The sequence below is a fragment of the Lithobates pipiens genome, unplaced genomic scaffold (assembly GCF_037356315.1).
Source record: "Lithobates pipiens isolate NorthernLeopardFrog02 unplaced genomic scaffold, aLitPip1_a1.2 Scaffold_8, whole genome shotgun sequence".
Classification (NCBI taxonomy): Eukaryota; Metazoa; Chordata; class Amphibia; order Anura; family Ranidae; genus Lithobates; species Lithobates pipiens.
The window spans coordinates 607,863,957-607,889,340 of NW_027507903.1; the positions used below are offsets into that span (position 1 = coordinate 607,863,957).

Sequence of the window (25,384 nt, forward strand, 5' to 3'; positions counted from 1 at the left end):
GCCTCTCAGAAGGAAGCATATTGCCCCAGGAGGACGTGGTGCTCAGACATACTCAGTCTCCTGGCTGACTCTCCGTGCGCCCTCCCAGATTGCCGCAATCTGGCTAAGCCCTTCTCAAAAGCCACAGACAAGAAACGGCCCAAGGTTCTAGGTTACACATGACGAGGTGGCCGAGTGGTTAAGGCGATGGACTGCTAATCCATTGTGCTCTGCACGCATGGGTTCGAATCCCATCCTCGTCGGTAGTTTAGTTCGTAATCAATGTAAACGTGCTTAACGTAAAGCATTTCATGGCACAAAGGTCTTGTACACATAGAAAAAAAGGCACTGTCAACCTGGACCTAGACATTCTACCTCCCTTCCATGCCCCCTCCTCGGCCCAATCCACAGCTCTCCCCTCTGCACTCAGTCAGACCCACCCTCTCCCACTTTTGTACTCCCCTCTGTCCACAGCTTTAACTTCTGTGCGAGCCGCCCCCCCCCCCCCCCCAATACCCCCCAGCTCCAGCCCCCGCATTCCTGTTACGCACTGCACTGCCCCCTGCACCCACTCTGCACTTGACTGGGTTGCAAAGGATGTGCACCACGTGAGGCGCTGTGGCTTAGTTGGTGAAAGCGCCTGTCTAGTAAACAGGAGATCCTGAGTTCAAATCTCAGCAGTGCCTGCCGTGGAGTCTTTCCATTTATAACGTTTTCAGTTTTGCGCAAGCTTAATGGCAGCCTTGAGTCTCCCAAGCGTGGTAGGTTTCCAACCCAGTGCTAGCTTGAGGGAAGACCTTGCCTCCAAAGATTTGAAAAATTCTCACAAAGAGCTATCCCCCAAGTGGGGCGCTGTGGCTTAGTTGGTGAAAGCGCCTGTCTAGTAAACAGGAGATCCTGAGTTCAAATCTCAGCAGTGCCTGCCGTGGAGTCCATCCATTTCTAACATTTTCAGTATTGCGCAAGCTGAATGTCACCCCTCAGTCTCCCAAGCGTGGTAGCCCACCGACCCAGCGCTGGACCCAGGCAGACCCTGCCTCCAACGACTTGAAAAATTCCCACTGTACATATCAGCCTATCAGGCTAAAGATCAGTCCTGGGTGCCCTTTTGAATGCAGGGGACTTATTCTTTGGAGGGAGCCCGCCTTCCCATCAACATTCTGGAGCACAGGACAATTCAGGCCTCCCTTCAATGTTGCATACCTCTTCTTCTGTGAGAACCTCAGATGGGAATCCAGTTGGACAATGCCATGGCTATGGCCTACGTCAATCACCAAGGGGGTCACCGAAGGTGGTGCCTCTCAGAAGGAAGCATATTGCCCCAGGAGGACGTGGTGCTCAGACATACTCAGTCTCCTGGCTGACTCTCCGTGCGCCCTCCCAGATTGCCGCAATCTGGCTAAGCCCTTCTCAAAAGCCACAGACAAGAAACGGCCCAAGGTTCTAGGTTACACATGACGAGGTGGCCGAGTGGTTAAGGCGATGGACTGCTAATCCATTGTGCTCTGCACGCATGGGTTCGAATCCCATCCTCGTCGGTAGTTTAGTTCGTAATCAATGTAAACGTGCTTAACGTAAAGCATTTCATGGCACAAAGGTCTTGTACACATAGAAAAAAAGGCACTGTCAACCTGGACCTAGACATTCTACCTCCCTTCCATGCCCCCTCCTCGGCCCAATCCACAGCTCTCCCCTCTGCACTCAGTCAGACCCACCCTCTCCCACTTTTGTACTCCCCTCTGTCCACAGCTTTAACTTCTGTGCGAGCCGCCCCCCCCCCCCCCCAATACCCCCCAGCTCCAGCCCCCGCATTCCTGTTACGCACTGCACTGCCCCCTGCACCCACTCTGCACTTGACTGGGTTGCAAAGGATGTGCACCACGTGAGGCGCTGTGGCTTAGTTGGTGAAAGCGCCTGTCTAGTAAACAGGAGATCCTGAGTTCAAATCTCAGCAGTGCCTGCCGTGGAGTCTTTCCATTTATAACGTTTTCAGTTTTGCGCAAGCTTAATGGCAGCCTTGAGTCTCCCAAGCGTGGTAGGTTTCCAACCCAGTGCTAGCTTGAGGGAAGACCTTGCCTCCAAAGATTTGAAAAATTCTCACAAAGAGCTATCCCCCAAGTGGGGCGCTGTGGCTTAGTTGGTGAAAGCGCCTGTCTAGTAAACAGGAGATCCTGAGTTCAAATCTCAGCAGTGCCTGCCGTGGAGTCCATCCATTTCTAACATTTTCAGTATTGCGCAAGCTGAATGTCACCCCTCAGTCTCCCAAGCGTGGTAGCCCACCGACCCAGCGCTGGACCCAGGCAAGACCCTGCCTCCAACGACTTGAAAAATTCCCACTGTACATATCAGCCTATCAGGCTAAAGATCAGTCCTGGGTGCCCTTTTGAATGCAGGGGACTTATTCTTTGGAGGGAGCCCGCCTTCCCATCAACATTCTGGAGCACAGGACAATTCAGGCCTCCCTTCAATGTTGCATACCTCTTCTTCTGTGAGAACCTCAGATGGGAATCCAGTTGGACAATGCCATGGCTATGGCCTACGTCAATCACCAAGGGGGTCACCGAAGGTGGTGCCTCTCAGAAGGAAGCATATTGCCCCAGGAGGACGTGGTGCTCAGACATACTCAGTCTCCTGGCTGACTCTCCGTGCGCCCTCCCAGATTGCCGCAATCTGGCTAAGCCCTTCTCAAAAGCCACAGACAAGAAACGGCCCAAGGTTCTAGGTTACACATGACGAGGTGGCCGAGTGGTTAAGGCGATGGACTGCTAATCCATTGTGCTCTGCACGCATGGGTTCGAATCCCATCCTCGTCGGTAGTTTAGTTCGTAATCAATGTAAACGTGCTTAACGTAAAGCATTTCATGGCACAAAGGTCTTGTACACATAGAAAAAAAGGCACTGTCAACCTGGACCTAGACATTCTACCTCCCTTCCATGCCCCCTCCTCGGCCCAATCCACAGCTCTCCCCTCTGCACTCAGTCAGACCCACCCTCTCCCACTTTTGTACTCCCCTCTGTCCACAGCTTTAACTTCTGTGCGAGCCGCCCCCCCCCCCCCCAATACCCCCCAGCTCCAGCCCCCGCATTCCTGTTACGCACTGCACTGCCCCCTGCACCCACTCTGCACTTGACTGGGTTGCAAAGGATGTGCACCACGTGAGGCGCTGTGGCTTAGTTGGTGAAAGCGCCTGTCTAGTAAACAGGAGATCCTGAGTTCAAATCTCAGCAGTGCCTGCCGTGGAGTCTTTCTATTTATAACGTTTTCAGTTTTGCGCAAGCTTAATGGCAGCCTTGAGTCTCCCAAGCGTGGTAGGTTTCCAACCCAGTGCTAGCTTGAGGGAAGACCTTGCCTCCAAAGATTTGAAAAATTCTCACAAAGAGCTATCCCCCAAGTGGGGCGCTGTGGCTTAGTTGGTGAAAGCGCCTGTCTAGTAAACAGGAGATCCTGAGTTCAAATCTCAGCAGTGCCTGCCATGGAGTCCATCCATTTCTAACATTTTCAGTATTGCGCAAGCTGAATGTCACCCCTCAGTCTCCCAAGCGTGGTAGCCCACCGACCCAGCGCTGGACCCAGGCAAGACCCTGCCTCCAACGACTTGAAAAATTCCCACTGTACATATCAGCCTATCAGGCTAAAGATCAGTCCTGGGTGCCCTTTTGAATGCAGGGGACTTATTCTTTGGAGGGAGCCCGCCTTCCCATCAACATTCTGGAGCACAGGACAATTCAGGCCTCCCTTCAATGTTGCATACCTCTTCTTCTGTGAGAACCTCAGATGGGAATCCAGTTGGACAATGCCATGGCTATGGCCTACGTCAATCACCAAGGGGGTCACCGAAGGTGGTGCCTCTCAGAAGGAAGCATATTGCCCCAGGAGGACGTGGTGCTCAGACATACTCAGTCTCCTGGCTGACTCTCCGTGCGCCCTCCCAGATTGCCGCAATCTGGCTAAGCCCTTCTCAAAAGCCACAGACAAGAAACGGCCCAAGGTTCTAGGTTACACATGACGAGGTGGCCGAGTGGTTAAGGCGATGGACTGCTAATCCATTGTGCTCTGCACGCATGGGTTCGAATCCCATCCTCGTCGGTAGTTTAGTTCGTAATCAATGTAAACGTGCTTAACGTAAAGCATTTCATGGCACAAAGGTCTTGTACACATAGAAAAAAAGGCACTGTCAACCTGGACCTAGACATTCTACCTCCCTTCCATGCCCCCTCCTCGGCCCAATCCACAGCTCTCCCCTCTGCACTCAGTCAGACCCACCCTGTCCCACTTTTGTACTCCCCTCTGTCCACAGCTTTAACTTCTGTGCGAGCCGCCCCCCCCCCCCCCAATACCCCCCAGCTCCAGCCCCCGCATTCCTGTTACGCCCTGCACTGCCCCCTGCACCCACTCTGCACTTGACTGGGTTGCAAAGGATGTGCACCACGTGAGGCGCTGTGGCTTAGTTGGTGAAAGCGCCTGTCTAGTAAACAGGAGATCCTGAGTTCAAATCTCAGCAGTGCCTGCCGTGGAGTCTTTCCATTTATAACGTTTTCAGTTTTGCGCAAGCTTAATGGCAGCCTTGAGTCTCCCAAGCGTGGTAGGTTTCCAACCCAGTGCTAGCTTGAGGGAAGACCTTGCCTCCAAAGATTTGAAAAATTCTCACAAAGAGCTATCCCCCAAGTGGGGCGCTGTGGCTTAGTTGGTGAAAGCGCCTGTCTAGTAAACAGGAGATCCTGAGTTCAAATCTCAGCAGTGCCTGCCGTGGAGTCCATCCATTTCTAACATTTTCAGTATTGCGCAAGCTGAATGTCACCCCTCAGTCTCCCAAGCGTGGTAGCCCACCGACCCAGCGCTGGACCCAGGCAAGACCCTGCCTCCAACGACTTGAAAAATTCCCACTGTACATATCAGCCTATCAGGCTAAAGATCAGTCCTGCGTGCCCTTTTGAATGCAGGGGACTTATTCTTTGGAGGGAGCCCGCCTTCCCATCAACATTCTGGAGCACAGGACAATTCAGGCCTCCCTTCAATGTTGCATACCTCTTCTTCTGTGAGAACCTCAGATGGGAATCCAGTTGGACAATGCCATGGCTATGGCCTACGTCAATCACCAAGGGGGTCACCGAAGGTGGTGCCTCTCAGAAGGAAGCATATTGCCCCAGGAGGACGTGGTGCTCAGACATACTCAGTCTCCTGGCTGACTCTCCGTGCGCCCTCCCAGATTGCCGCAATCTGGCTAAGCCCTTCTCAAAAGCCACAGACAAGAAACGGCCCAAGGTTCTAGGTTACACATGACGAGGTGGCCGAGTGGTTAAGGCGATGGACTGCTAATCCATTGTGCTCTGCACGCATGGGTTCGAATCCCATCCTCGTCGGTAGTTTAGTTCGTAATCAATGTAAACGTGCTTAACGTAAAGCATTTCATGGCACAAAGGTCTTGTACACATAGAAAAAAAGGCACTGTCAACCTGGACCTAGACATTCTACCTCCCTTCCATGCCCCCTCCTCGGCCCAATCCACAGCTCTCCCCTCTGCACTCAGTCAGACCCACCCTGTCCCACTTTTGTACTCCCCTCTGTCCACAGCTTTAACTTCTGTGCGAGCCGCCCCCCCCCCCCCCAATACCCCCCAGCTCCAGCCCCCGCATTCCTGTTACGCCCTGCACTGCCCCCTGCACCCACTCTGCACTTGACTGGGTTGCAAAGGATGTGCACCACGTGAGGCGCTGTGGCTTAGTTGGTGAAAGCGCCTGTCTAGTAAACAGGAGATCCTGAGTTCAAATCTCAGCAGTGCCTGCCGTGGAGTCTTTCCATTTATAACGTTTTCAGTTTTGCGCAAGCTTAATGGCAGCCTTGAGTCTCCCAAGCGTGGTAGGTTTCCAACCCAGTGCTAGCTTGAGGGAAGACCTTGCCTCCAAAGATTTGAAAAATTCTCACAAAGAGCTATCCCCCAAGTGGGGCGCTGTGGCTTAGTTGGTGAAAGCGCCTGTCTAGTAAACAGGAGATCCTGAGTTCAAATCTCAGCAGTGCCTGCCGTGGAGTCCATCCATTTCTAACATTTTCAGTATTGCGCAAGCTGAATGTCACCCCTCAGTCTCCCAAGCGTGGTAGCCCACCGACCCAGCGCTGGACCCAGGCAAGACCCTGCCTCCAACGACTTGAAAAATTCCCACTGTACATATCAGCCTATCAGGCTAAAGATCAGTCCTGGGTGCCCTTTTGAATGCAGGGGACTTATTCTTTGGAGGGAGCCCGCCTTCCCATCAACATTCTGGAGCACAGGACAATTCAGGCCTCCCTTCAATGTTGCATACCTCTTCTTCTGTGAGAACCTCAGATGGGAATCCAGTTGGACAATGCCATGGCTATGGCCTACGTCAATCACCAAGGGGGTCACCGAAGGTGGTGCCTCTCAGAAGGAAGCATATTGCCCCAGGAGGACGTGGTGCTCAGACATACTCAGTCTCCTGGCTGACTCTCCGTGCGCCCTCCCAGATTGCCGCAATCTGGCTAAGCCCTTCTCAAAAGCCACAGACAAGAAACGGCCCAAGGTTCTAGGTTACACATGACGAGGTGGCCGAGTGGTTAAGGCGATGGACTGCTAATCCATTGTGCTCTGCACGCATGGGTTCGAATCCCATCCTCGTCGGTAGTTTAGTTCGTAATCAATGTAAACGTGCTTAACGTAAAGCATTTCATGGCACAAAGGTCTTGTACACATAGAAAAAAAGGCACTGTCAACCTGGACCTAGACATTCTACCTCCCTTCCATGCCCCCTCCTCGGCCCAATCCACAGCTCTCCCCTCTGCACTCAGTCAGACCCACCCTGTCCCACTTTTGTACTCCCCTCTGTCCACAGCTTTAACTTCTGTGCGAGCCGCCCCCCCCCCCAATACCCCCCAGCTCCAGCCCCCGCATTCCTGTTACTCCCTGCACTGCCCCCTGCACCCACTCTGCACTTGACTGGGTTGCAAAGGATGTGCACCACGTGAGGCGCTGTGGCTTAGTTGGTGAAAGCGCCTGTCTAATAAACAGGAGATCCTGAGTTCAAATCTCAGCAGTGCCTGCCGTGGAGTCTTTCCATTTATAACGTTTTCAGTTTTGCGCAAGCTTAATGGCAGCCTTGAGTCTCCCAAGCGTGGTAGGTTTCCAACCCAGTGCTAGCTTGAGGGAAGACCTTGCCTCCAAAGATTTGAAAAATTCTCACAAAGAGCTATCCCCCAAGTGGGGCGCTGTGGCTTAGTTGGTGAAAGCGCCTGTCTAGTAAACAGGAGATCCTGAGTTCAAATCTCAGCAGTGCCTGCCGTGGAGTCCATCCATTTCTAACATTTTCAGTATTGCGCAAGCTGAATGTCACCCCTCAGTCTCCCAAGCGTGGTAGCCCACCGACCCAGCGCTGGACCCAGGCAAGACCCTGCCTCCAACGACTTGAAAAATTCCCACTGTACATATCAGCCTATCAGGCTAAAGATCAGTCCTGGGTGCCCTTTTGAATGCAGGGGACTTATTCTTTGGAGGGAGCCCGCCTTCCCATCAACATTCTGGAGCACAGGACAATTCAGGCCTCCCTTCAATGTTGCATACCTCTTCTTCTGTGAGAACCTCAGATGGGAATCCAGTTGGACAATGCCATGGCTATGGCCTACGTCAATCACCAAGGGGGTCACCGAAGGTGGTGCCTCTCAGAAGGAAGCATATTGCCCCAGGAGGACGTGGTGCTCAGACATACTCAGTCTCCTGGCTGACTCTCCGTGCGCCCTCCCAGATTGCCGCAATCTGGCTAAGCCCTTCTCAAAAGCCACAGACAAGAAACGGCCCAAGGTTCTAGGTTACACATGACGAGGTGGCCGAGTGGTTAAGGCGATGGACTGCTAATCCATTGTGCTCTGCACGCATGGGTTCGAATCCCATCCTCGTCGGTAGTTTAGTTCGTAATCAATGTAAACGTGCTTAACGTAAAGCATTTCATGGCACAAAGGTCTTGTACACATAGAAAAAAAGGCACTGTCAACCTGGACCTAGACATTCTACCTCCCTTCCATGCCCCCTCCTCGGCCCAATCCACAGCTCTCCCCTCTGCACTCAGTCAGACCCACCCTGTCCCACTTTTGTACTCCCCTCTGTCCACAGCTTTAACTTCTGTGCGAGCCGCCCCCCCCCCCCCCCCAATACCCCCCAGCTCCAGCCCCCGCATTCCTGTTACGCACTGCACTGCCCCCTGCACCCACTCTGCACTTGACTGGGTTGCAAAGGATGTGCACCACGTGAGGCGCTGTGGCTTAGTTGGTGAAAGCGCCTGTCTAGTAAACAGGAGATCCTGAGTTCAAATCTCAGCAGTGCCTGCCGTGGAGTCTTTCCATTTATAACGTTTTCAGTTTTGCGCAAGCTTAATGGCAGCCTTGAGTCTCCCAAGCGTGGTAGGTTTCCAACCCAGTGCTAGCTTGAGGGAAGACCTTGCCTCCAAAGATTTGAAAAATTCTCACAAAGAGCTATCCCCCAAGTGGGGCGCTGTGGCTTAGTTGGTGAAAGCGCCTGTCTAGTAAACAGGAGATCCTGAGTTCAAATCTCAGCAGTGCCTGCCGTGGAGTCCATCCATTTCTAACATTTTCAGTATTGCGCAAGCTGAATGTCACCCCTCAGTCTCCCAAGCGTGGTAGCCCACCGACCCAGCGCTGGACCCAGGCAAGACCCTGCCTCCAACGACTTGAAAAATTCCCACTGTACATATCAGCCTATCAGGCTAAAGATCAGTCCTGGGTGCCCTTTTGAATGCAGGGGACTTATTCTTTGGAGGGAGCCCGCCTTCCCATCAACATTCTGGAGCACAGGACAATTCAGGCCTCCCTTCAATGTTGCATACCTCTTCTTCTGTGAGAACCTCAGATGGGAATCCAGTTGGACAATGCCATGGCTATGGCCTACGTCAATCACCAAGGGGGTCACCGAAGGTGGTGCCTCTCAGAAGGAAGCATATTGCCCCAGGAGGACGTGGTGCTCAGACATACTCAGTCTCCTGGCTGACTCTCCGTGCGCCCTCCCAGATTGCCGCAATCTGGCTAAGCCCTTCTCAAAAGCCACAGACAAGAAACGGCCCAAGGTTCTAGGTTACACATGACGAGGTGGCCGAGTGGTTAAGGCGATGGACTGCTAATCCATTGTGCTCTGCACGCATGGGTTCGAATCCCATCCTCGTCGGTAGTTTAGTTCGTAATCAATGTAAACGTGCTTAACGTAAAGCATTTCATGGCACAAAGGTCTTGTACACATAGAAAAAAGGCACTGTCAACCTGGACCTAGACATTCTACCTCCCTTCCATGCCCCCTCCTCGGCCCAATCCACAGCTCTCCCCTCTGCACTCAGTCAGACCCACCCTGTCCCACTTTTGTACTCCCCTCTGTCCACAGCTTTAACTTCTGTGCGAGCCGCCCCCCCCCCCCCCAATACCCCCCAGCTCCAGCCCCCGCATTCCTGTTACGCCCTGCACTGCCCCCTGCACCCACTCTGCACTTGACTGGGTTGCAAAGGATGTGCACCACGTGAGGCGCTGTGGCTTAGTTGGTGAAAGCGCCTGTCTAGTAAACAGGAGATCCTGAGTTCAAATCTCAGCAGTGCCTGCCGTGGAGTCTTTCCATTTATAACGTTTTCAGTTTTGCGCAAGCTTAATGGCAGCCTGAGTCTCCCAAGCGTGGTAGGTTTCCACCCAGTGCTAGCTTGAGGGAAGACCTTGCCTCCAAAGATTTGAAAAATTCTCACAAAGAGCTATCCCCCAAGTGGGGCGCTGTGGCTTAGTTGGTGAAAGCGCCTGTCTAGTAAACAGGAGATCCTGAGTTCAAATCTCAGCAGTGCCTGCCGTGGAGTCCATCCATTTCTAACATTTTCAGTATTGCGCAAGCTGAATGTCACCCCTCAGTCTCCCAAGCGTGGTAGCCCACCGACCCAGCGCTGGACCCAGGCAAGACCCTGCCTCCAACGACTTGAAAAATTCCACTGTACATATCAGCCTATCAGGCTAAAGATCAGTCCTGGGTGCCCTTTTGAATGCAGGGGACTTATTCTTTGGAGGGAGCCCGCCTTCCCATCAACATTCTGGAGCACAGGACAATTCAGGCCTCCCTTCAATGTTGCATACCTCTTCTTCTGTGAGAACCTCAGATGGGAATCCAGTTGGACAATGCCATGGCTATGGCCTACGTCAATCACCAAGGGGGTCACCGAAGGTGGTGCCTCTCAGAAGGAAGCATATTGCCCAGGAGGACGTGGTGCTCAGACATACTCAGTCTCCTGGCTGACTCTCCGTGCGCCCTCCCAGATTGCCGCAATCTGGCTAAGCCCTTCTCAAAAGCCACAGACAAGAAACGGCCCAAGGTTCTAGGTTACACATGACGAGGTGGCCGAGTGGTTAAGGCGATGGACTGCTAATCCATTGTGCTCTGCACGCATGGTTTCGAATCCCATCCTCGTCGGTAGTTTAGTTCGTAATCAATGTAAACGTGCTTAACGTAAAGCATTTCATGGCACAAAGGTCTTGTACACATAGAAAAAAAGGCACTGTCAACCTGGACCTAGACATTCTACCTCCCTTCCATGCCCCCTCCTCGGCCCAATCCACAGCTCTCCCCTCTGCACTCAGTCAGACCCCACCCTGTCCCACTTTTGTACTCCCCTCGTCCACAGCTTTAACTTCTGTGCGAGCCGCCCCCCCCCCCCCCAATACCCCCCAGCTCCAGCCCCCGCATTCCTGTTACGCCCTGCACTGCCCCCTGCACCCACTCTGCACTTGACTGGGTTGCAAAGGATGTGCACCACGTGAGGCGCTGTGGCTTAGTTGGTGAAAAGCGCCTGTCTAGTAAACAGGAGATCCTGAGTTCAAATCTCAGCAGTGCCTGCCGTGGAGTCTTTCCATTTATAACGTTTTCAGTTTTGCGCAAGCTTAATGGCAGCCTTGAGTCTCCCAAGCGTGGTAGGTTTCCAACCCAGTGCTAGCTTGAGGGAAGACCTTGCCTCCAAAGATTTGAAAATTCTCACAAAGAGCTATCCCCCAAGTGGGCGCTGTGGCTTAGTTGGTGAAAGCGCCTGTCTAGTAAACAGGAGATCCTGAGTTCAAATCTCAGCAGTGCCTGCCGTGGAGTCCATCCATTTCTAACATTTTCAGTATTGCGCAAGCTGAATGTCACCCCTCAGTCTCCCAAGCGTGGTAGCCCACCGACCCAGCGCTGGACCCAGGCAAGACCCTGCCTCCAACGACTTGAAAAATTCCCACTGTACATATCAGCCTATTCAGGCTAAAGATCAGTCCTGGGTGCCCTTTTGAATGCAGGGGACTTATTCTTTGGAGGGAGCCCGCCTTCCCATCAACATTCTGGAGCACAGGACAATTCAGGCCTCCCTTCAATGTTGCATACCTCTTCTTCTGTGAGAACCTCAGATGGGAATCCAGTTGGACAATGCCATGGCTATGGCCTACGTCAATCACCAAGGGGGTCACCGAAGGTGGTGCCTCTCAGAAGGAAGCATATTGCCCCAGGAGGACGTGGTGCTCAGACATACTCAGTCTCCTGGCTGACTCTCCGTGCGCCCTCCCAGATTGCCGCAATCTGGCTAAGCCCTTCTCAAAAGCCACAGACAAGAAACGGCCCAAGGTTTCTAGGTTACACATGACGAGGTGGCCGAGTGGTTAAGGCGATGGACTGCTAATCCATTGTGCTCTGCACGCATGGTTTCGAATCCCATCCTCGTCGGTAGTTAGTTCGTAATCAATGTAAACGTGCTTAACGTAAAGCATTTCATGGCACAAAGGTCTTGTACACATAGAAAAAAAGGCACTGTCAACCTGGACCTAGACATTCTACCTCCCTTCCATGCCCCCTCCTCGGCCCAATCCACAGCTCTCCCCTCTGCACTCAGTCAGACCCACCCTGTCCCACTTTTGTACTCCCCTCTGTCCACAGCTTTAACTTCTGTGCGAGCCGCCCCCCCCCCCCCCCCCAATACCCCCCAGCTCCAGCCCCCGCATTCCTGTTACGCCCTGCACTGCCCCCTGCACCCACTCTGCACTTGACTGGGTTGCAAAGGATGTGCACCACGTGAGGCGCTGTGGCTTAGTTGGTGAAAGCGCCTGTCTAGTAAACAGGAGATCCTGAGTTCAAATCTCAGCAGTGCCTGCCGTGGAGTCTTTCCATTTATAACGTTTTCAGTTTTGCGCAAGCTTAATGGCAGCCTTGAGTCTCCCAAGCGTGGTAGGTTTCCAACCCAGTGCTAGCTTGAGGGAAGACCTTGCCTCCCAAAGATTTGAAAAATTCTCACAAAGAGCTATCCCCCAAGTGGGGCGCTGTGGCTTAGTTGGTGAAAGCGCCTGTCTAGTAAACAGGAGATCCTGAGTTCAAATCTCAGCAGTGCCTGCCGTGGAGTCCATCCATTTCTAACATTTTCAGTATTGCGCAAGCTGAATGTCACCCCTCAGTCTCCCAAGCGTGGTAGCCCACCGACCCAGCGCTGGACCCAGGCAAGACCCTGCCTCCAACGACTTGAAAAATTCCCACTGTACATATCAGCCTATCAGGCTAAAGATCAGTCCTGGGTGCCCTTTTGAATGCAGGGGACTTATTCTTTGGAGGGAGCCCGCCTTCCCATCAACATTCTGGAGCACAGGACAATTCAGGCCTCCCTTCAATGTTGCATACCTCTTCTTCTGTGAGAACCTCAGATGGGAATCCAGTTGGACAATGCCATGGCTATGGCCTACGTCAATCACCAAGGGGGTCACCGAAGGTGGTGCCTCTCAGAAGGAAGCATATTGCCCCAGGAGGACGTGGTGCTCAGACATACTCAGTCTCCTGGCTGACTCTCCGTGCGCCCTCCCAGATTGCCGCAATCTGGCTAAGCCCTTCTCAAAAGCCACAGACAAGAAACGGCCCAAGGTTCTAGGTTACACATGACGAGGTGGCCGAGTGGTTAAGGCGATGGACTGCTAATCCATTGTGCTCTGCACGCATGGGTTCGAATCCCATCCTCGTCGGTAGTTTAGTTCGTAATCAATGTAAACGTGCTTAACGTAAAGCATTTCATGGCACAAAGGTCTTGTACACATAGAAAAAAAGGCACTGTCAACCTGGACCTAGACATTCTACCTCCCTTCCATGCCCCCTCCTCGGCCCAATCCACAGCTCTCCCCTCTGCACTCAGTCAGACCCACCCTGTCCCACTTTTGTACTCCCCTCTGTCCACAGCTTTAACTTCTGTGCGAGCCGCCCCCCCCCCCCAATACCCCCCAGCTCCAGCCCCCGCATTCCTGTTACGCCCTGCACTGCCCCCTGCACCCACTCTGCACTTGACTGGGTTGCAAAGGATGTGCACCACGTGAGGCGCTGTGGCTTAGTTGGTGAAAGCGCCTGTCTAGTAAACAGGAGATCCTGAGTTCAAATCTCAGCAGTGCCTGCCGTGGAGTCTTTCCATTTATAACGTTTTCAGTTTTGCGCAAGCTTAATGGCAGCCTTGAGTCTCCCAAGCGTGGTAGGTTTCCAACCCAGTGCTAGCTTGAGGGAAGACCTTGCCTCCAAAGATTTGAAAAATTCTCACAAAGAGCTATCCCCCAAGTGGGGCGCTGTGGCTTAGTTGGTGAAAGCGCCTGTCTAGTAAACAGGAGATCCTGAGTTCAAATCTCAGCAGTGCCTGCCGTGGAGTCCATCCATTTCTAACATTTTCAGTATTGCGCAAGCTGAATGTCACCCCTCAGTCTCCCAAGCGTGGTAGCCCACCGACCCAGCGCTGGACCCAGGCAAGACCCTGCCTCCAACGACTTGAAAAATTCCCACTGTACATATCAGCCTATCAGGCTAAAGATCAGTCCTGGGTGCCCTTTTGAATGCAGGGGACTTATTCTTTGGAGGGAGCCCGCCTTCCCATCAACATTCTGGAGCACAGGACAATTCAGGCCTCCCTTCAATGTTGCATACCTCTTCTTCTGTGAGAACCTCAGATGGGAATCCAGTTGGACAATGCCATGGCTATGGCCTACGTCAATCACCAAGGGGGTCACCGAAGGTGGTGCCTCTCAGAAGGAAGCATATTGCCCCAGGAGGACGTGGTGCTCAGACATACTCAGTCTCCTGGCTGACTCTCCGTGCGCCCTCCCAGATTGCCGCAATCTGGCTAAGCCCTTCTCAAAAGCCACAGACAAGAAACGGCCCAAGGTTCTAGGTTACACATGACGAGGTGGCCGAGTGGTTAAGGCGATGGACTGCTAATCCATTGTGCTCTGCACGCATGGGTTCGAATCCCATCCTCGTCGGTAGTTTAGTTCGTAATCAATGTAAACGTGCTTAACGTAAAGCATTTCATGGCACAAAGGTCTTGTACACATAGAAAAAAAGGCACTGTCAACCTGGACCTAGACATTCTACCTCCCTTCCATGCCCCCTCCTCGGCCCAATCCACAGCTCTCCCCTCTGCACTCAGTCAGACCCACCCTGTCCCACTTTTGTACTCCCCTCTGTCCACAGCTTTAACTTCTGTGCGAGCCGCCCCCCCCCCCCCCCCCAATACCCCCCAGCTCCAGCCCCCGCATTCCTGTTACGCCCTGCACTGCCCCCTGCACCCACTCTGCACTTGACTGGGTTGCAAAGGACGTGCACCACGTGAGGCGCTGTGGCTTAGTTGGTGAAAGCGCCTGTCTAGTAAACAGGAGATCCTGAGTTCAAATCTCAGCAGTGCCTGCCGTGGAGTCTTTCCATTTATAACGTTTTCAGTTTTGCGCAAGCTTAATGGCAGCCTTGAGTCTCCCAAGCGTGGTAGGTTTCCAACCCAGTGCTAGCTTGAGGGAAGACCTTGCCTCCAAAGATTTGAAAAATTCTCACAAAGAGCTATCCCCCAAGTGGGGCGCTGTGGCTTAGTTGGTGAAAGCGCCTGTCTAGTAAACAGGAGATCCTGAGTTCAAATCTCAGCAGTGCCTGCCGTGGAGTCCATCCATTTCTAACATTTTCAGTATTGCGCAAGCTGAATGTCACCCCTCAGTCTCCCAAGCGTGGTAGCCCACCGACCCAGCGCTGGACCCAGGCAAGACCCTGCCTCCAACGACTTGAAAAATTCCCACTGTACATATCAGCCTATCAGGCTAAAGATCAGTCCTGGGTGCCCTTTTGAATGCAGGGGACTTATTCTTTGGAGGGAGCCCGCCTTCCCATCAACATTCTGGAGCACAGGACAATTCAGGCCTCCCTTCAATGTTGCATACCTCTTCTTCTGTGAGAACCTCAGATGGGAATCCAGTTGGACAATGCCATGGCTATGGCCTACGTCAATCACCAAGGGGGGTCACCGAAGGTGGTGCCTCTCAGAAGGAAGCATATTGCCCCAGGAGGACGTGGTGCTCAGACATACTCAGTCTCCTGGCTGACTCTCCGTGCGCCCTCCCAGATTGCCGCAATCTGGCTAAGCCCTTCTCAAAAGCCACAGACAAGAAACGGCCCAAGGTTCTAGGTTACACATGACGAGGTGGCCGAGTGGTTAAGGCGATGGACTGCTAATCCATTGTGCTCTGCACGCATGGGTTCGAATCCCATCCTCGTCGGTAGTTTAGTTCGTAATCAATGTAAACGTGCTTAACGTAAAGCATTTCATGGCACAAAGGTCTTGTACACATAGAAAAAAAGGCACTGTCAACCTGGACCTAGACATTCTACCTCCCTTCCATGCCCCCTCCTCGGCCCAATCCACAGCTCTCCCCTCTGCACTCAGTCAGACCCACCCTGTCCCACTTTTGTACTCCCCTCTGTCCACAGCTTTAACTTCTGTGCGAGCCGCCCCCCCCCCCCCAATACCCCCCAGCTCCAGCCCCCGCATTCCTGTTACGCCCTGCACTGCCCCCTGCACCCACTCTGCACTTGACTGGGTTGCAAAGGATGTGCACCACGTGAGGCGCTGTGGCTTAGTTGGTGAAAGCGCCTGTCTAGTAAACAGGAGATCCTGAGTTCAAATCTCAGCAGTGCCTGCCGTGGAGTCTTTCCATTTATAACGTTTTCAGTTTTGCGCAAGCTTAATGGCAGCCTTGAGTCTCCCAAGCGTGGTAGGTTTCCAACCCAGTGCTAGCTTGAGGGAAGACCTTGCCTCCAAAGATTTGAAAAATTCTCACAAAGAGCTATCCCCCAAGTGGGGCGCTGTGGCTTAGTTGGTGAAAGCGCCTGTCTAGTAAACAGGAGATCCTGAGTTCAAATCTCAGCAGTGCCTGCCGTGGAGTCCATCCATTTCTAACATTTTCAGTATTGCGCAAGCTGAATGTCACCCCTCAGTCTCCCAAGCGTGGTAGCCCACCGACCCAGCGCTGGACCCAGGCAAGACCCTGCCTCCAACGACTTGAAAAATTCCCACTGTACATATCAGCCTATCAGGCTAAAGATCAGTCCTGGGTGCCCTTTTGAATGCAGGGGACTTATTCTTTGGAGGGAGCCCGCCTTCCCATCAACATTCTGGAGCACAGGACAATTCAGGCCTCCCTTCAATGTTGCATACCTCTTCTTCTGTGAGAACCTCAGATGGGAATCCAGTTGGACAATGCCATGGCTATGGCCTACGTCAATCACCAAGGGGGTCACCGAAGGTGGTGCCTCTCAGAAGGAAGCATATTGCCCCAGGAGGACGTGGTGCTCAGACATACTCAGTCTCCTGGCTGACTCTCCGTGCGCCCTCCCAGATTGCCGCAATCTGGCTAAGCCCTTCTCAAAAGCCACAGACAAGAAACGGCCCAAGGTTCTAGGTTACACATGACGAGGTGGCCGAGTGGTTAAGGCGATGGACTGCTAATCCATTGTGCTCTGCACGCATGGGTTCGAATCCCATCCTCGTCGGTAGTTTAGTTCGTAATCAATGTAAACGTGCTTAACGTAAAGCATTTCATGGCACAAAGGTCTTGTACACATAGAAAAAAAGGCACTGTCAACCTGGACCTAGACATTCTACCTCCCTTCCATGCCCCCTCCTCGGCCCAATCCACAGCTCTCCCCTCTGCACTCAGTCAGACCCACCCTGTCCCACTTTTGTACTCCCCTCTGTCCACAGCTTTAACTTCTGTGCGAGCCGCCCCCCCCCCCCCCCCAATACCCCCCAGCTCCAGCCCCCGCATTCCTGTTACGCCCTGCACTGCCCCCTGCACCCACTCTGCACTTGACTGGGTTGCAAAGGATGTGCACCACGTGAGGCGCTGTGGCTTAGTTGGTGAAAGCGCCTGTCTAGTAAACAGGAGATCCTGAGTTCAAATCTCAGCAGTGCCTGCCGTGGAGTCTTTCCATTTATAACGTTTTCAGTTTTGCGCAAGCTTAATGGCAGCCTTGAGTCTCCCAAGCGTGGTAGGTTTCCAACCCAGTGCTAGCTTGAGGGAAGACCTTGCCTCCAAAGATTTGAAAAATTCTCACAAAGAGCTATCCCCCAAGTGGGGCGCTGTGGCTTAGTTGGTGAAAGCGCCTGTCTAGTAAACAGGAGATCCTGAGTTCAAATCTCAGCAGTGCCTGCCGTGGAGTCCATCCATTTCTAACATTTTCAGTATTGCGCAAGCTGAATGTCACCCCTCAGTCTCCCAAGCGTGGTAGCCCACCGACCCAGCGCTGGACCCAGGCAAGACCCTGCCTCCAACGACTTGAAAAATTCCCACTGTACATATCAGCCTATCAGGCTAAAGATCAGTCCTGGGTGCCCTTTTGAATGCAGGGGACTTATTCTTTGGAGGGAGCCCGCCTTCCCATCAACATTCTGGAGCACAGGACAATTCAGGCCTCCCTTCAATGTTGCATACCTCTTCTTCTGTGAGAACCTCAGATGGGAATCCAGTTGGACAATGCCATGGCTATGGCCTACGTCAATCACCAAGGGGGTCACCGAAGGTGGTGCCTCTCAGAAGGAAGCATATTGCCCCAGGAGGACGTGGTGCTCAGACATACTCAGTCTCCTGGCTGACTCTCCGTGCGCCCTCCCAGATTGCCGCAATCTGGCTAAGCCCTTCTCAAAAGCCACAGACAAGAAACGGGCCAAGGTTCTAGGTTACACATGACGAGGTGGCCGAGTGGTTAAGGCGATGGACTGCTAATCCATTGTGCTCTGCACGCATGGGTTCGAATCCCATCCTCGTCGGTAGTTTAGTTCGTAATCAATGTAAACGTGCTTAACGTAAAGCATTTCATGGCACAAAGGTCTTGTACACATAGAAAAAAAGGCACTGTCAACCTGGACCTAGACATTCTACCTCCCTTCCATGCCCCCTCCTCGGCCCAATCCACAGCTCTCCCCTCTGCACTCAGTCAGACCCACCCTGTCCCACTTTTGTACTCCCCTCTGTCCACAGCTTTAACTTCTGTGCGAGCCGCCCCCCCCCCCCCCCCCCCCAATACCCCCCAGCCTCCAGCCCCCGCATTCCTGTTACGCCCTGCACTGCCCCCTGCACCCACTCTGCACTTGACTGGGTTGCAAAGGATGTGCACCACGTGAGGCGCTGTGGCTTAGTTGGTGAAAGCGCCTGTCTAGTAAACAGGAGATCCTGAGTTCAAATCTCAGCAGTGCCTGCCGTGGAGTCTTTCCATTTATAACGTTTTCAGTTTTGCGCAAGCTTAATGGCAGCCTTGAGTCTCCCAAGCGTGGTAGGTTTCCAACCCAGTGCTAGCTTGAGGGAAGACCTTGCCTCCAAAGATTTGAAAAATTCTCACAAAGAGCTATCCCCCAAGTGGGGCGCTGTGGCTTAGTTGGTGAAAGCGCCTGTCTACTAAACAGGAGATCCTGAGTTCAAATCTCAGCAGTGCCTGCCGTGGAGTCCATCCATTTCTAACATTTTCAGTATTGCGCAAGCTGAATGTCACCCCTCAGTCTCCCAAGCGTGGTAGCCCACCGACCCAGCGCTGGACCCAGGCAAGACCCTGCCTCCAACGACTTGAAAAATTCCCACTGTACATATCAGCCTATCAGGCTAAAGATCAGTCCTGGGTGCCCTTTTGAATGCAGGGGACTTATTCTTTGGAGGGAGCCCGCCTTCCCATCAACATTCTGGAGCACAGGACAATTCAGGCCTCCCTTCAATGTTGCATACCTCTTCTTCTGTGAGAACCTCAGATGGGAATCCAGTTGGACAATGCCATGGCTATGGCCTACGTCAATCACCAAGGGGGTCACCGAAGGTGGTGCCTCTCAGAAGGAAGCATATTGCCCCAGGAGGACGTGGTGCTCAGACATACTCAGTCTCCTGGCTGACTCTCCGTGCGCCCTCCCAGATTGCCGCAATCTGGCTAAGCCCTTCTCAAAAGCCACAGACAAGAAACGGGCCAAGGTTCTAGGTTACACATGACGAGGTGGCCGAGTGGTTAAGGCGATGGACTGCTAATCCATTGTGCTCTGCACGCATGGGTTCGAATCCCATCCTCGTCGGTAGTTTAGTTCGTAATCAATGTAAACGTGCTTAACGTAAAGCATTTCATGGCACAAAGGTCTTGTACACATAGAAAAAAAGGCACTGTCAACCTGGACCTAGACATTCTACCTCCCTTCCATGCCCCCTCCTCGGCCCAATCCACAGCTCTCCCCTCTGCACTCAGTCAGACCCACCCTGTCCCACTTTTGTACTCCCCTCTGTCCACAGCTTTAACTTCTGTGCGAGCCGCCCCCCCCCCCCCCCCAATACCCCCCAGCCCCAGCCCCCGCATTCCTGTTACGCCCTGCACTGCCCCCTGCACCCACTCTGCACTTGACTGGGTTGCAAAGGATGTGCACCACGTGAGGCGCTGTGGCTTAGTTGGTGAAAGCGCCTGTCTAGTAAACAGGAGATCCTGAGTTCAAATCTCAGCAGTGCCTGCCGTGGAGTCTTTCCATTTATAACGTTTTCAGTTTTGCGCAAGCTTAATGGCAGCCTTGAGTCTCCCAAGCGTGGTAGGTTTCCAACCCAGTGCTAGCTTGAGGGAAGACCTTGCCTCCAAAGATTTGAAAAATTCTCACAAAGAGCTATCCCCCAAGTGGGGCGCTGTGGCTTAGTTGGTGAAAGCGCCTGTCTAGTAAACAGGAGATCCTGAGTTCAAATCTCAGCAGTGCCTGCCGTGGAGTCCATCCATTTCTAACATTTTCAGTATTGCGCAAGCTGAATGTCACCCCTCAGTCTCCCAAGCGTGGTAGCCCACCGACCCAGCGCTGGACCCAGGCAAGACCCTGCCTCCAACGACTTGAAAAATTCCCACTGTACATATCAGCCTATCAGGCTAAAGATCAGTCCTGGGTGCCCTTTTGAATGCAGGGGACTTATTCTTTGGAGGGAGCCCGCCTTCCCATCAACATTCTGGAGCACAGGACAATTCAGGCCTCCCTTCAATGTTGCATACCTCTTCTTCTGTGAGAACCTCAGATGGGAATCCAGTTGGACAATGCCATGGCTATGGCCTACGTCAATCACCAAGGGGGTCACCGAAGGTGGTGCCTCTCAGAAGGAAGCATATTGCCCCAGGAGGACGTGGTGCTCAGACATACTCAGTCTCCTGGCTGACTCTCCGTGCGCCCTCCCAGATTGCCGCAATCTGGCTAAGCCCTTCTCAAAAGCCACAGACAAGAAACGGCCCAAGGTTCTAGGTTACACATGACGAGGTGGCCGAGTGGTTAAGGCGATGGACTGCTAATCCATTGTGCTCTGCACGCATGGGTTCGAATCCCATCCTCGTCGGTAGTTTAGTTCGTAATCAATGTAAACGTGCTTAACGTAAAGCATTTCATGGCACAAAGGTCTTGTACACATAGAAAAAAAGGCACTGTCAACCTGGACCTAGACATTCTACCTCCCTTCCATGCCCCCTCCTCGGCCCAATCCACAGCTCTCCCCTCTGCACTCAGTCAGACCCACCCTGTCCCACTTTTGTACTCCCCTCTGTCCACAGCTTTAACTTCTGTGCGAGCCGCCCCCCCCCCCCCCCCCAATACCCCCCAGCTCCAGCCCCCGCATTCCTGTTACGCCCTGCACTGCCCCCTGCACCCACTCTGCACTTGACTGGGTTGCAAAGGATGTGCACCACGTGAGGCGCTGTGGCTTAGTTGGTGAAAGCGCCTGTCTAGTAAACAGGAGATCCTGAGTTCAAATCTCAGCAGTGCCTGCCGTGGAGTCTTTCCATTTATAACGTTTTCAGTTTTGCGCAAGCTTAATGGCAGCCTTGAGTCTCCCAAGCGTGGTAGGTTTCCAACCCAGTGCTAGCTTGAGGGAAGACCTTGCCTCCAAAGATTTGAAAAATTCTCACAAAGAGCTATCCCCCAAGTGGGGTGCTGTGGCTTAGTTGGTGAAAGCGCCTGTCTAGTAAACAGGAGATCCTGAGTTCAAATCTCAGCAGTGCCTGCCGTGGAGTCCATCCATTTCTAACATTTTCAGTATTGCGCAAGCTGAATGTCACCCCTCAGTCTCCCAAGCGTGGTAGCCCACCGACCCAGCGCTGGACCCAGGCAAGACCCTGCCTCCAACGACTTGAAAAATTCCCACTGTACATATCAGCCTATCAGGCTAAAGATCAGTCCTGGGTGCCCTTTTGAATGCAGGGGACTTATTCTTTGGAGGGAGCCCGCCTTCCCATCAACATTCTGGAGCACAGGACAATTCAGGCCTCCCTTCAATGTTGCATACCTCTTCTTCTGTGAGAACCTCAGATGGGAATCCAGTTGGACAATGCCATGGCTATGGCCTACGTCAATCACCAAGGGGGTCACCGAAGGTGGTGCCTCTCAGAAGGAAGCATATTGCCCCAGGAGGACGTGGTGCTCAGACATACTCAGTCTCCTGGCTGACTCTCCGTGCGCCCTCCCAGATTGCCGCAATCTGGCTAAGCCCTTCTCAAAAGCCACAGACAAGAAACGGCCCAAGGTTCTAGGTTACACATGACGAGGTGGCCGAGTGGTTAAGGCGATGGACTGCTAATCCATTGTGCTCTGCAAGCATGGGTTCGAATCCCATCCTCGTCGGTAGTTTAGTTCGTAATCAATGTAAACGTGCTTAACGTAAAGCATTTCATGGCACAAAGGTCTTGTACACATAGAAAAAAAGGCACTGTCAACCTGGACCTAGACATTCTACCTCCCTTCCATGCCCCCTCCTCGGCCCAATCCACAGCTCTCCCCTCTGCACTCAGTCAGACCCACCCTGTCCCACTTTTGTACTCCCCTCTGTCCACAGCTTTAAATTCTGTGCGAGCCGCCCCCCCCCCCCCCAATACCCCCCAGCCTCCAGCCCCCGCATTCCTGTTACGCCCTGCACTGCCCCCTGCACCCACTCTGCACTTGACTGGGTTGCAAAGGATGTGCACCACGTGAGGCGCTGTGGCTTAGTTGGTGAAAGCGCCTGTCTAGTAAACAGGAGATCCTGAGTTCAAATCTCAGCAGTGCCTGCCGTGGAGTCCATCCATTTCTAACATTTTCAGTATTGCGCAAGCTGAATGTCACCCCTCAGTCTCCCAAGCGTGGTAGCCCACCGACCCAGCGCTGGACCCAGGCAAGACCCTGCCTCCAACGACTTGAAAAATTCCCACTGTACATATCAGCCTATCAGGCTAAAGATCAGTCCTGGGTGCCCTTTTGAATGCAGGGGACTTATTCTTTGGAGGGAGCCCGCCTTCCCATCAACATTCTGGAGCACAGGACAATTCAGGCCTCCCTTCAATGTTGCATACCTCTTCTTCTGTGAGAACCTCAGATGGGAATCCAGTTGGACAATGCCATGGCTATGGCCTACGTCAATCACCAAGGGGGTCACCGAAGGTGGTGCCTCTCAGAAGGAAGCATATTGCCCCAGGAGGACGTGGTGCTCAGACATACTCAGTCTCCTGGCTGACTCTCCGTGCGCCCTCCCAGATTGCCGGAATCTGGCTAAGCCCTTCTCAAAAGCCACAGACAAGAAACGGCCCAAGGTTCTAGGTTACACATGACGAGGTGGCCGAGTGGTTAAGGCGATGGACTGCTAATCCATTGTGCTCTGCACGCATGGTTTCGAATCCCATCCTCGTCGGTAGTTTAGTTCGTAATCAATGTAAACGTGCTTAACGTAAAGCATTTCATGGCACAAAGGTCTTGTACACATAGAAAAAAAGGCACTGTCAACCTGGACCTAGACATTCTACCTCCCTTCCATGCCCCCTCCTCGGCCCAATCCACAGCTCTCCCCTCTGCACTCAGTCAGACCCACCCTGTCCCACTTTTGTACTCCCCTCTGTCCACAGCTTTAACTTCTGTGCGAGCCGCCCGCCCCCCCCCCCCCCAATACCCCCCAGCTCCAGCCCCCGCATTCCTGTTACGCCCTGCACTGCCCCCTGCACCCACTCTGCACTTGACTGGGTTGCAAAGGATGTGCACCACGTGAGGCGCTGTGGCTTAGTTGGTGAAAGCGCCTGTCTAGTAAACAGGAGATCCTGAGTTCAAATCTCAGCAGTGCCTGCCGTGGAGTCTTTCCATTTATAACGTTTTCAGTTTTGCGCAAGCTTAATGGCAGCCTTGAGTCTCCCAAGCGTGGTAGGTTTCCAACCCAGTGCTAGCTTGAGGGAAGACCTTGCCTCCAAAGATTTGAAAAATTCTCACAAAGAGCTATCCCCCAAGTGGGGCGCTGTGGCTTAGTTGGTGAAAGCGCCTGTCTAGTAAACAGGAGATCCTGAGTTCAAATCTCAGCAGTGCCTGCCGTGGAGTCCATCCATTTCTAACATTTTCAGTATTGCGCAAGCTGAATGTCACCCCTCAGTCTCCCAAGCGTGGTAGCCCACCGACCCAGCGCTGGACCCAGGCAAGACCCTGCCTCCAACGACTTGAAAAATTCCCACTGTACATATCAGCCTATCAGGCTAAAGATCAGTCCTGGGTGCCCTTTTGAATGCAGGGGACTTATTCTTTGGAGGGAGCCCGCCTTCCCATCAACATTCTGGAGCACAGGACAATTCAGGCCTCCCTTCAATGTTGCATACCTCTTCTTCTGTGAGAACCTCAGATGGGAATCCAGTTGGACAATGCCATGGCTATGGCCTACGTCAATCACCAAGGGGGTCACCGAAGGTGGTGCCTCTCAGAAGGAAGCATATTGCCCCAGGAGGACGTGGTGCTCAGACATACTCAGTCTCCTGGCTGACTCTCCGTGCGCCCTCCCAGATTGCCGCAATCTGGCTAAGCCCTTCTCAAAAGCCACAGACAAGAAACGGCCCAAGGTTCTAGGTTACACATGACGAGGTGGCCGAGTGGTTAAGGCGATGGACTGCTAATCCATTGTGCTCTGCACGCATGGGTTCGAATCCCATCCTCGTCGGTAGTTTAGTTCGTAATCAATGTAAACGTGCTTAACGTAAAGCATTTCATGGCACAAAGGTCTTGTACACATAGAAAAAAAGGCACTGTCAACCTGGACCTAGACATTCTACCTCCCTTCCATGCCCCCTCCTCGGCCCAATCCACAGCTCTCCCCTCTGCACTCAGTCAGACCCACCCTGTCCCACTTTTGTACTCCCCTCTGTCCACAGCTTTAACTTCTGTGCGAGCCGCCCCCCCCCCCCCAATACCCCCCAGCCTCCAGCCCCCGCATTCCTGTTACGCCCTGCACTGCCCCCTGCACCCACTCTGCACTTGACTGGGTTGCAAAGGATGTGCACCACGTGAGGCGCTGTGGCTTAGTTGGTGAAAGCGCCTGTCTAGTAAACAGGAGATCCTGAGTTCAAATCTCAGCAGTGCCTGCCGTGGAGTCTTTCCATTTATAACGTTTTCAGTTTTGCGCAAGCTTAATGGCAGCCTTGAGTCTCCCAAGCGTGGTAGGTTTCCAACCCAGTGCTAGCTTGAGGGAAGACCTTGCCTCCAAAGATTTGAAAAATTCTCACAAAGAGCTATCCCCCAAGTGGGGCGCTGTGGCTTAGTTGGTGAAAGCGCCTGTCTAGTAAACAGGAGATCCTGAGTTCAAATCTCAGCAGTGCCTGCCGTGGAGTCCATCCATTTCTAACATTTTCAGTATTGCGCAAGCTGAATGTCACCCCTCAGTCTCCCAAGCGTGGTAGCCCACCGACCCAGCGCTGGACCCAGGCAAGACCCTGCCTCCAACGACTTGAAAAATTCCCACTGTACATATCAGCCTATCAGGCTAAAGATCAGTCCTGGGTGCCCTTTTGAATGCAGGGGACTTATTCTTTGGAGGGAGCCCGCCTTCCCATCAACATTCTGGAGCACAGGACAATTCAGGCCTCCCTTCAATGTTGCATACCTCTTCTTCTGTGAGAACCTCAGATGGGAATCCAGTTGGACAATGCCATGGCTATGGCCTACGTCAATCACCAAGGGGGTCACCGAAGGTGGTGCCTCTCAGAAGGAAGCATATTGCCCCAGGAGGACGTGGTGCTCAGACATACTCAGTCTCCTGGCTGACTCTCCGTGCGCCCTCCCAGATTGCCGCAATCTGGCTAAGCCCTTCTCAAAA

General features: G+C 53.1%; 56 non-coding genes across 56 annotated transcripts; all 56 read left to right on the forward strand.

Moving 5' to 3' along the window:
* Positions 1–160: 160 nt before the first annotated feature.
* Positions 161–242, forward strand: TRNAS-GCU (transfer RNA serine (anticodon GCU)). Its single transcript has one exon. It is a non-coding gene; the product is annotated as a tRNA-Ser (tRNA).
* Positions 243–591: 349 nt separating this feature from the next.
* On the forward strand, positions 592–665 carry TRNAT-AGU (transfer RNA threonine (anticodon AGU)). The gene has a single exon. It is a non-coding gene; the product is annotated as a tRNA-Thr (tRNA).
* A 162-nt stretch (positions 666–827) lies between these two features.
* Positions 828–901, forward strand: TRNAT-AGU (transfer RNA threonine (anticodon AGU)). Its single transcript has one exon. It is a non-coding gene; the product is annotated as a tRNA-Thr (tRNA).
* Positions 902–1,435: 534 nt separating this feature from the next.
* TRNAS-GCU (transfer RNA serine (anticodon GCU)) lies at positions 1,436–1,517 on the forward strand. Its single transcript has one exon. It is a non-coding gene; the product is annotated as a tRNA-Ser (tRNA).
* Positions 1,518–1,865: 348 nt separating this feature from the next.
* Positions 1,866–1,939, forward strand: TRNAT-AGU (transfer RNA threonine (anticodon AGU)). The gene has a single exon. It is a non-coding gene; the product is annotated as a tRNA-Thr (tRNA).
* A 162-nt stretch (positions 1,940–2,101) lies between these two features.
* On the forward strand, positions 2,102–2,175 carry TRNAT-AGU (transfer RNA threonine (anticodon AGU)). The gene has a single exon. It is a non-coding gene; the product is annotated as a tRNA-Thr (tRNA).
* A 535-nt stretch (positions 2,176–2,710) lies between these two features.
* TRNAS-GCU (transfer RNA serine (anticodon GCU)) lies at positions 2,711–2,792 on the forward strand. Its single transcript has one exon. It is a non-coding gene; the product is annotated as a tRNA-Ser (tRNA).
* Positions 2,793–3,139: 347 nt separating this feature from the next.
* On the forward strand, positions 3,140–3,213 carry TRNAT-AGU (transfer RNA threonine (anticodon AGU)). Its single transcript has one exon. It is a non-coding gene; the product is annotated as a tRNA-Thr (tRNA).
* A 162-nt stretch (positions 3,214–3,375) lies between these two features.
* TRNAT-AGU (transfer RNA threonine (anticodon AGU)) lies at positions 3,376–3,449 on the forward strand. The gene has a single exon. It is a non-coding gene; the product is annotated as a tRNA-Thr (tRNA).
* Positions 3,450–3,984: 535 nt separating this feature from the next.
* TRNAS-GCU (transfer RNA serine (anticodon GCU)) lies at positions 3,985–4,066 on the forward strand. The gene has a single exon. It is a non-coding gene; the product is annotated as a tRNA-Ser (tRNA).
* Positions 4,067–4,413: 347 nt separating this feature from the next.
* Positions 4,414–4,487, forward strand: TRNAT-AGU (transfer RNA threonine (anticodon AGU)). The gene has a single exon. It is a non-coding gene; the product is annotated as a tRNA-Thr (tRNA).
* A 162-nt stretch (positions 4,488–4,649) lies between these two features.
* On the forward strand, positions 4,650–4,723 carry TRNAT-AGU (transfer RNA threonine (anticodon AGU)). Its single transcript has one exon. It is a non-coding gene; the product is annotated as a tRNA-Thr (tRNA).
* Positions 4,724–5,258: 535 nt separating this feature from the next.
* On the forward strand, positions 5,259–5,340 carry TRNAS-GCU (transfer RNA serine (anticodon GCU)). The gene has a single exon. It is a non-coding gene; the product is annotated as a tRNA-Ser (tRNA).
* A 347-nt stretch (positions 5,341–5,687) lies between these two features.
* Positions 5,688–5,761, forward strand: TRNAT-AGU (transfer RNA threonine (anticodon AGU)). Its single transcript has one exon. It is a non-coding gene; the product is annotated as a tRNA-Thr (tRNA).
* A 162-nt stretch (positions 5,762–5,923) lies between these two features.
* TRNAT-AGU (transfer RNA threonine (anticodon AGU)) lies at positions 5,924–5,997 on the forward strand. The gene has a single exon. It is a non-coding gene; the product is annotated as a tRNA-Thr (tRNA).
* Positions 5,998–6,532: 535 nt separating this feature from the next.
* Positions 6,533–6,614, forward strand: TRNAS-GCU (transfer RNA serine (anticodon GCU)). The gene has a single exon. It is a non-coding gene; the product is annotated as a tRNA-Ser (tRNA).
* A 580-nt stretch (positions 6,615–7,194) lies between these two features.
* Positions 7,195–7,268, forward strand: TRNAT-AGU (transfer RNA threonine (anticodon AGU)). Its single transcript has one exon. It is a non-coding gene; the product is annotated as a tRNA-Thr (tRNA).
* Positions 7,269–7,803: 535 nt separating this feature from the next.
* TRNAS-GCU (transfer RNA serine (anticodon GCU)) lies at positions 7,804–7,885 on the forward strand. Its single transcript has one exon. It is a non-coding gene; the product is annotated as a tRNA-Ser (tRNA).
* Positions 7,886–8,234: 349 nt separating this feature from the next.
* On the forward strand, positions 8,235–8,308 carry TRNAT-AGU (transfer RNA threonine (anticodon AGU)). The gene has a single exon. It is a non-coding gene; the product is annotated as a tRNA-Thr (tRNA).
* A 162-nt stretch (positions 8,309–8,470) lies between these two features.
* TRNAT-AGU (transfer RNA threonine (anticodon AGU)) lies at positions 8,471–8,544 on the forward strand. Its single transcript has one exon. It is a non-coding gene; the product is annotated as a tRNA-Thr (tRNA).
* A 535-nt stretch (positions 8,545–9,079) lies between these two features.
* TRNAS-GCU (transfer RNA serine (anticodon GCU)) lies at positions 9,080–9,161 on the forward strand. Its single transcript has one exon. It is a non-coding gene; the product is annotated as a tRNA-Ser (tRNA).
* Positions 9,162–9,507: 346 nt separating this feature from the next.
* TRNAT-AGU (transfer RNA threonine (anticodon AGU)) lies at positions 9,508–9,581 on the forward strand. The gene has a single exon. It is a non-coding gene; the product is annotated as a tRNA-Thr (tRNA).
* A 160-nt stretch (positions 9,582–9,741) lies between these two features.
* On the forward strand, positions 9,742–9,815 carry TRNAT-AGU (transfer RNA threonine (anticodon AGU)). Its single transcript has one exon. It is a non-coding gene; the product is annotated as a tRNA-Thr (tRNA).
* Positions 9,816–10,348: 533 nt separating this feature from the next.
* On the forward strand, positions 10,349–10,430 carry TRNAS-GCU (transfer RNA serine (anticodon GCU)). Its single transcript has one exon. It is a non-coding gene; the product is annotated as a tRNA-Ser (tRNA).
* Positions 10,431–11,012: 582 nt separating this feature from the next.
* TRNAT-AGU (transfer RNA threonine (anticodon AGU)) lies at positions 11,013–11,086 on the forward strand. Its single transcript has one exon. It is a non-coding gene; the product is annotated as a tRNA-Thr (tRNA).
* Positions 11,087–11,623: 537 nt separating this feature from the next.
* On the forward strand, positions 11,624–11,705 carry TRNAS-GCU (transfer RNA serine (anticodon GCU)). The gene has a single exon. It is a non-coding gene; the product is annotated as a tRNA-Ser (tRNA).
* Positions 11,706–12,054: 349 nt separating this feature from the next.
* TRNAT-AGU (transfer RNA threonine (anticodon AGU)) lies at positions 12,055–12,128 on the forward strand. Its single transcript has one exon. It is a non-coding gene; the product is annotated as a tRNA-Thr (tRNA).
* Positions 12,129–12,291: 163 nt separating this feature from the next.
* On the forward strand, positions 12,292–12,365 carry TRNAT-AGU (transfer RNA threonine (anticodon AGU)). The gene has a single exon. It is a non-coding gene; the product is annotated as a tRNA-Thr (tRNA).
* A 535-nt stretch (positions 12,366–12,900) lies between these two features.
* TRNAS-GCU (transfer RNA serine (anticodon GCU)) lies at positions 12,901–12,982 on the forward strand. Its single transcript has one exon. It is a non-coding gene; the product is annotated as a tRNA-Ser (tRNA).
* A 345-nt stretch (positions 12,983–13,327) lies between these two features.
* TRNAT-AGU (transfer RNA threonine (anticodon AGU)) lies at positions 13,328–13,401 on the forward strand. The gene has a single exon. It is a non-coding gene; the product is annotated as a tRNA-Thr (tRNA).
* A 162-nt stretch (positions 13,402–13,563) lies between these two features.
* TRNAT-AGU (transfer RNA threonine (anticodon AGU)) lies at positions 13,564–13,637 on the forward strand. Its single transcript has one exon. It is a non-coding gene; the product is annotated as a tRNA-Thr (tRNA).
* A 535-nt stretch (positions 13,638–14,172) lies between these two features.
* TRNAS-GCU (transfer RNA serine (anticodon GCU)) lies at positions 14,173–14,254 on the forward strand. Its single transcript has one exon. It is a non-coding gene; the product is annotated as a tRNA-Ser (tRNA).
* Positions 14,255–14,604: 350 nt separating this feature from the next.
* On the forward strand, positions 14,605–14,678 carry TRNAT-AGU (transfer RNA threonine (anticodon AGU)). Its single transcript has one exon. It is a non-coding gene; the product is annotated as a tRNA-Thr (tRNA).
* Positions 14,679–14,840: 162 nt separating this feature from the next.
* TRNAT-AGU (transfer RNA threonine (anticodon AGU)) lies at positions 14,841–14,914 on the forward strand. Its single transcript has one exon. It is a non-coding gene; the product is annotated as a tRNA-Thr (tRNA).
* Positions 14,915–15,450: 536 nt separating this feature from the next.
* TRNAS-GCU (transfer RNA serine (anticodon GCU)) lies at positions 15,451–15,532 on the forward strand. The gene has a single exon. It is a non-coding gene; the product is annotated as a tRNA-Ser (tRNA).
* Positions 15,533–15,878: 346 nt separating this feature from the next.
* TRNAT-AGU (transfer RNA threonine (anticodon AGU)) lies at positions 15,879–15,952 on the forward strand. Its single transcript has one exon. It is a non-coding gene; the product is annotated as a tRNA-Thr (tRNA).
* Positions 15,953–16,114: 162 nt separating this feature from the next.
* Positions 16,115–16,188, forward strand: TRNAT-AGU (transfer RNA threonine (anticodon AGU)). The gene has a single exon. It is a non-coding gene; the product is annotated as a tRNA-Thr (tRNA).
* Positions 16,189–16,723: 535 nt separating this feature from the next.
* Positions 16,724–16,805, forward strand: TRNAS-GCU (transfer RNA serine (anticodon GCU)). The gene has a single exon. It is a non-coding gene; the product is annotated as a tRNA-Ser (tRNA).
* A 349-nt stretch (positions 16,806–17,154) lies between these two features.
* TRNAT-AGU (transfer RNA threonine (anticodon AGU)) lies at positions 17,155–17,228 on the forward strand. The gene has a single exon. It is a non-coding gene; the product is annotated as a tRNA-Thr (tRNA).
* A 162-nt stretch (positions 17,229–17,390) lies between these two features.
* Positions 17,391–17,464, forward strand: TRNAT-AGU (transfer RNA threonine (anticodon AGU)). The gene has a single exon. It is a non-coding gene; the product is annotated as a tRNA-Thr (tRNA).
* Positions 17,465–17,999: 535 nt separating this feature from the next.
* On the forward strand, positions 18,000–18,081 carry TRNAS-GCU (transfer RNA serine (anticodon GCU)). Its single transcript has one exon. It is a non-coding gene; the product is annotated as a tRNA-Ser (tRNA).
* A 354-nt stretch (positions 18,082–18,435) lies between these two features.
* TRNAT-AGU (transfer RNA threonine (anticodon AGU)) lies at positions 18,436–18,509 on the forward strand. Its single transcript has one exon. It is a non-coding gene; the product is annotated as a tRNA-Thr (tRNA).
* A 162-nt stretch (positions 18,510–18,671) lies between these two features.
* On the forward strand, positions 18,672–18,745 carry TRNAS-ACU (transfer RNA serine (anticodon ACU)). Its single transcript has one exon. It is a non-coding gene; the product is annotated as a tRNA-Ser (tRNA).
* Positions 18,746–19,280: 535 nt separating this feature from the next.
* Positions 19,281–19,362, forward strand: TRNAS-GCU (transfer RNA serine (anticodon GCU)). Its single transcript has one exon. It is a non-coding gene; the product is annotated as a tRNA-Ser (tRNA).
* Positions 19,363–19,711: 349 nt separating this feature from the next.
* On the forward strand, positions 19,712–19,785 carry TRNAT-AGU (transfer RNA threonine (anticodon AGU)). The gene has a single exon. It is a non-coding gene; the product is annotated as a tRNA-Thr (tRNA).
* A 162-nt stretch (positions 19,786–19,947) lies between these two features.
* TRNAT-AGU (transfer RNA threonine (anticodon AGU)) lies at positions 19,948–20,021 on the forward strand. Its single transcript has one exon. It is a non-coding gene; the product is annotated as a tRNA-Thr (tRNA).
* A 535-nt stretch (positions 20,022–20,556) lies between these two features.
* Positions 20,557–20,638, forward strand: TRNAS-GCU (transfer RNA serine (anticodon GCU)). The gene has a single exon. It is a non-coding gene; the product is annotated as a tRNA-Ser (tRNA).
* Positions 20,639–20,988: 350 nt separating this feature from the next.
* TRNAT-AGU (transfer RNA threonine (anticodon AGU)) lies at positions 20,989–21,062 on the forward strand. Its single transcript has one exon. It is a non-coding gene; the product is annotated as a tRNA-Thr (tRNA).
* Positions 21,063–21,833: 771 nt separating this feature from the next.
* On the forward strand, positions 21,834–21,915 carry TRNAS-GCU (transfer RNA serine (anticodon GCU)). Its single transcript has one exon. It is a non-coding gene; the product is annotated as a tRNA-Ser (tRNA).
* A 348-nt stretch (positions 21,916–22,263) lies between these two features.
* TRNAT-AGU (transfer RNA threonine (anticodon AGU)) lies at positions 22,264–22,337 on the forward strand. The gene has a single exon. It is a non-coding gene; the product is annotated as a tRNA-Thr (tRNA).
* Positions 22,338–22,872: 535 nt separating this feature from the next.
* TRNAS-GCU (transfer RNA serine (anticodon GCU)) lies at positions 22,873–22,954 on the forward strand. The gene has a single exon. It is a non-coding gene; the product is annotated as a tRNA-Ser (tRNA).
* Positions 22,955–23,305: 351 nt separating this feature from the next.
* TRNAT-AGU (transfer RNA threonine (anticodon AGU)) lies at positions 23,306–23,379 on the forward strand. Its single transcript has one exon. It is a non-coding gene; the product is annotated as a tRNA-Thr (tRNA).
* Positions 23,380–23,541: 162 nt separating this feature from the next.
* Positions 23,542–23,615, forward strand: TRNAT-AGU (transfer RNA threonine (anticodon AGU)). The gene has a single exon. It is a non-coding gene; the product is annotated as a tRNA-Thr (tRNA).
* Positions 23,616–24,150: 535 nt separating this feature from the next.
* On the forward strand, positions 24,151–24,232 carry TRNAS-GCU (transfer RNA serine (anticodon GCU)). The gene has a single exon. It is a non-coding gene; the product is annotated as a tRNA-Ser (tRNA).
* A 347-nt stretch (positions 24,233–24,579) lies between these two features.
* TRNAT-AGU (transfer RNA threonine (anticodon AGU)) lies at positions 24,580–24,653 on the forward strand. Its single transcript has one exon. It is a non-coding gene; the product is annotated as a tRNA-Thr (tRNA).
* Positions 24,654–24,815: 162 nt separating this feature from the next.
* TRNAT-AGU (transfer RNA threonine (anticodon AGU)) lies at positions 24,816–24,889 on the forward strand. The gene has a single exon. It is a non-coding gene; the product is annotated as a tRNA-Thr (tRNA).
* The last annotated feature ends 495 nt before the right edge of the window (positions 24,890–25,384 follow it).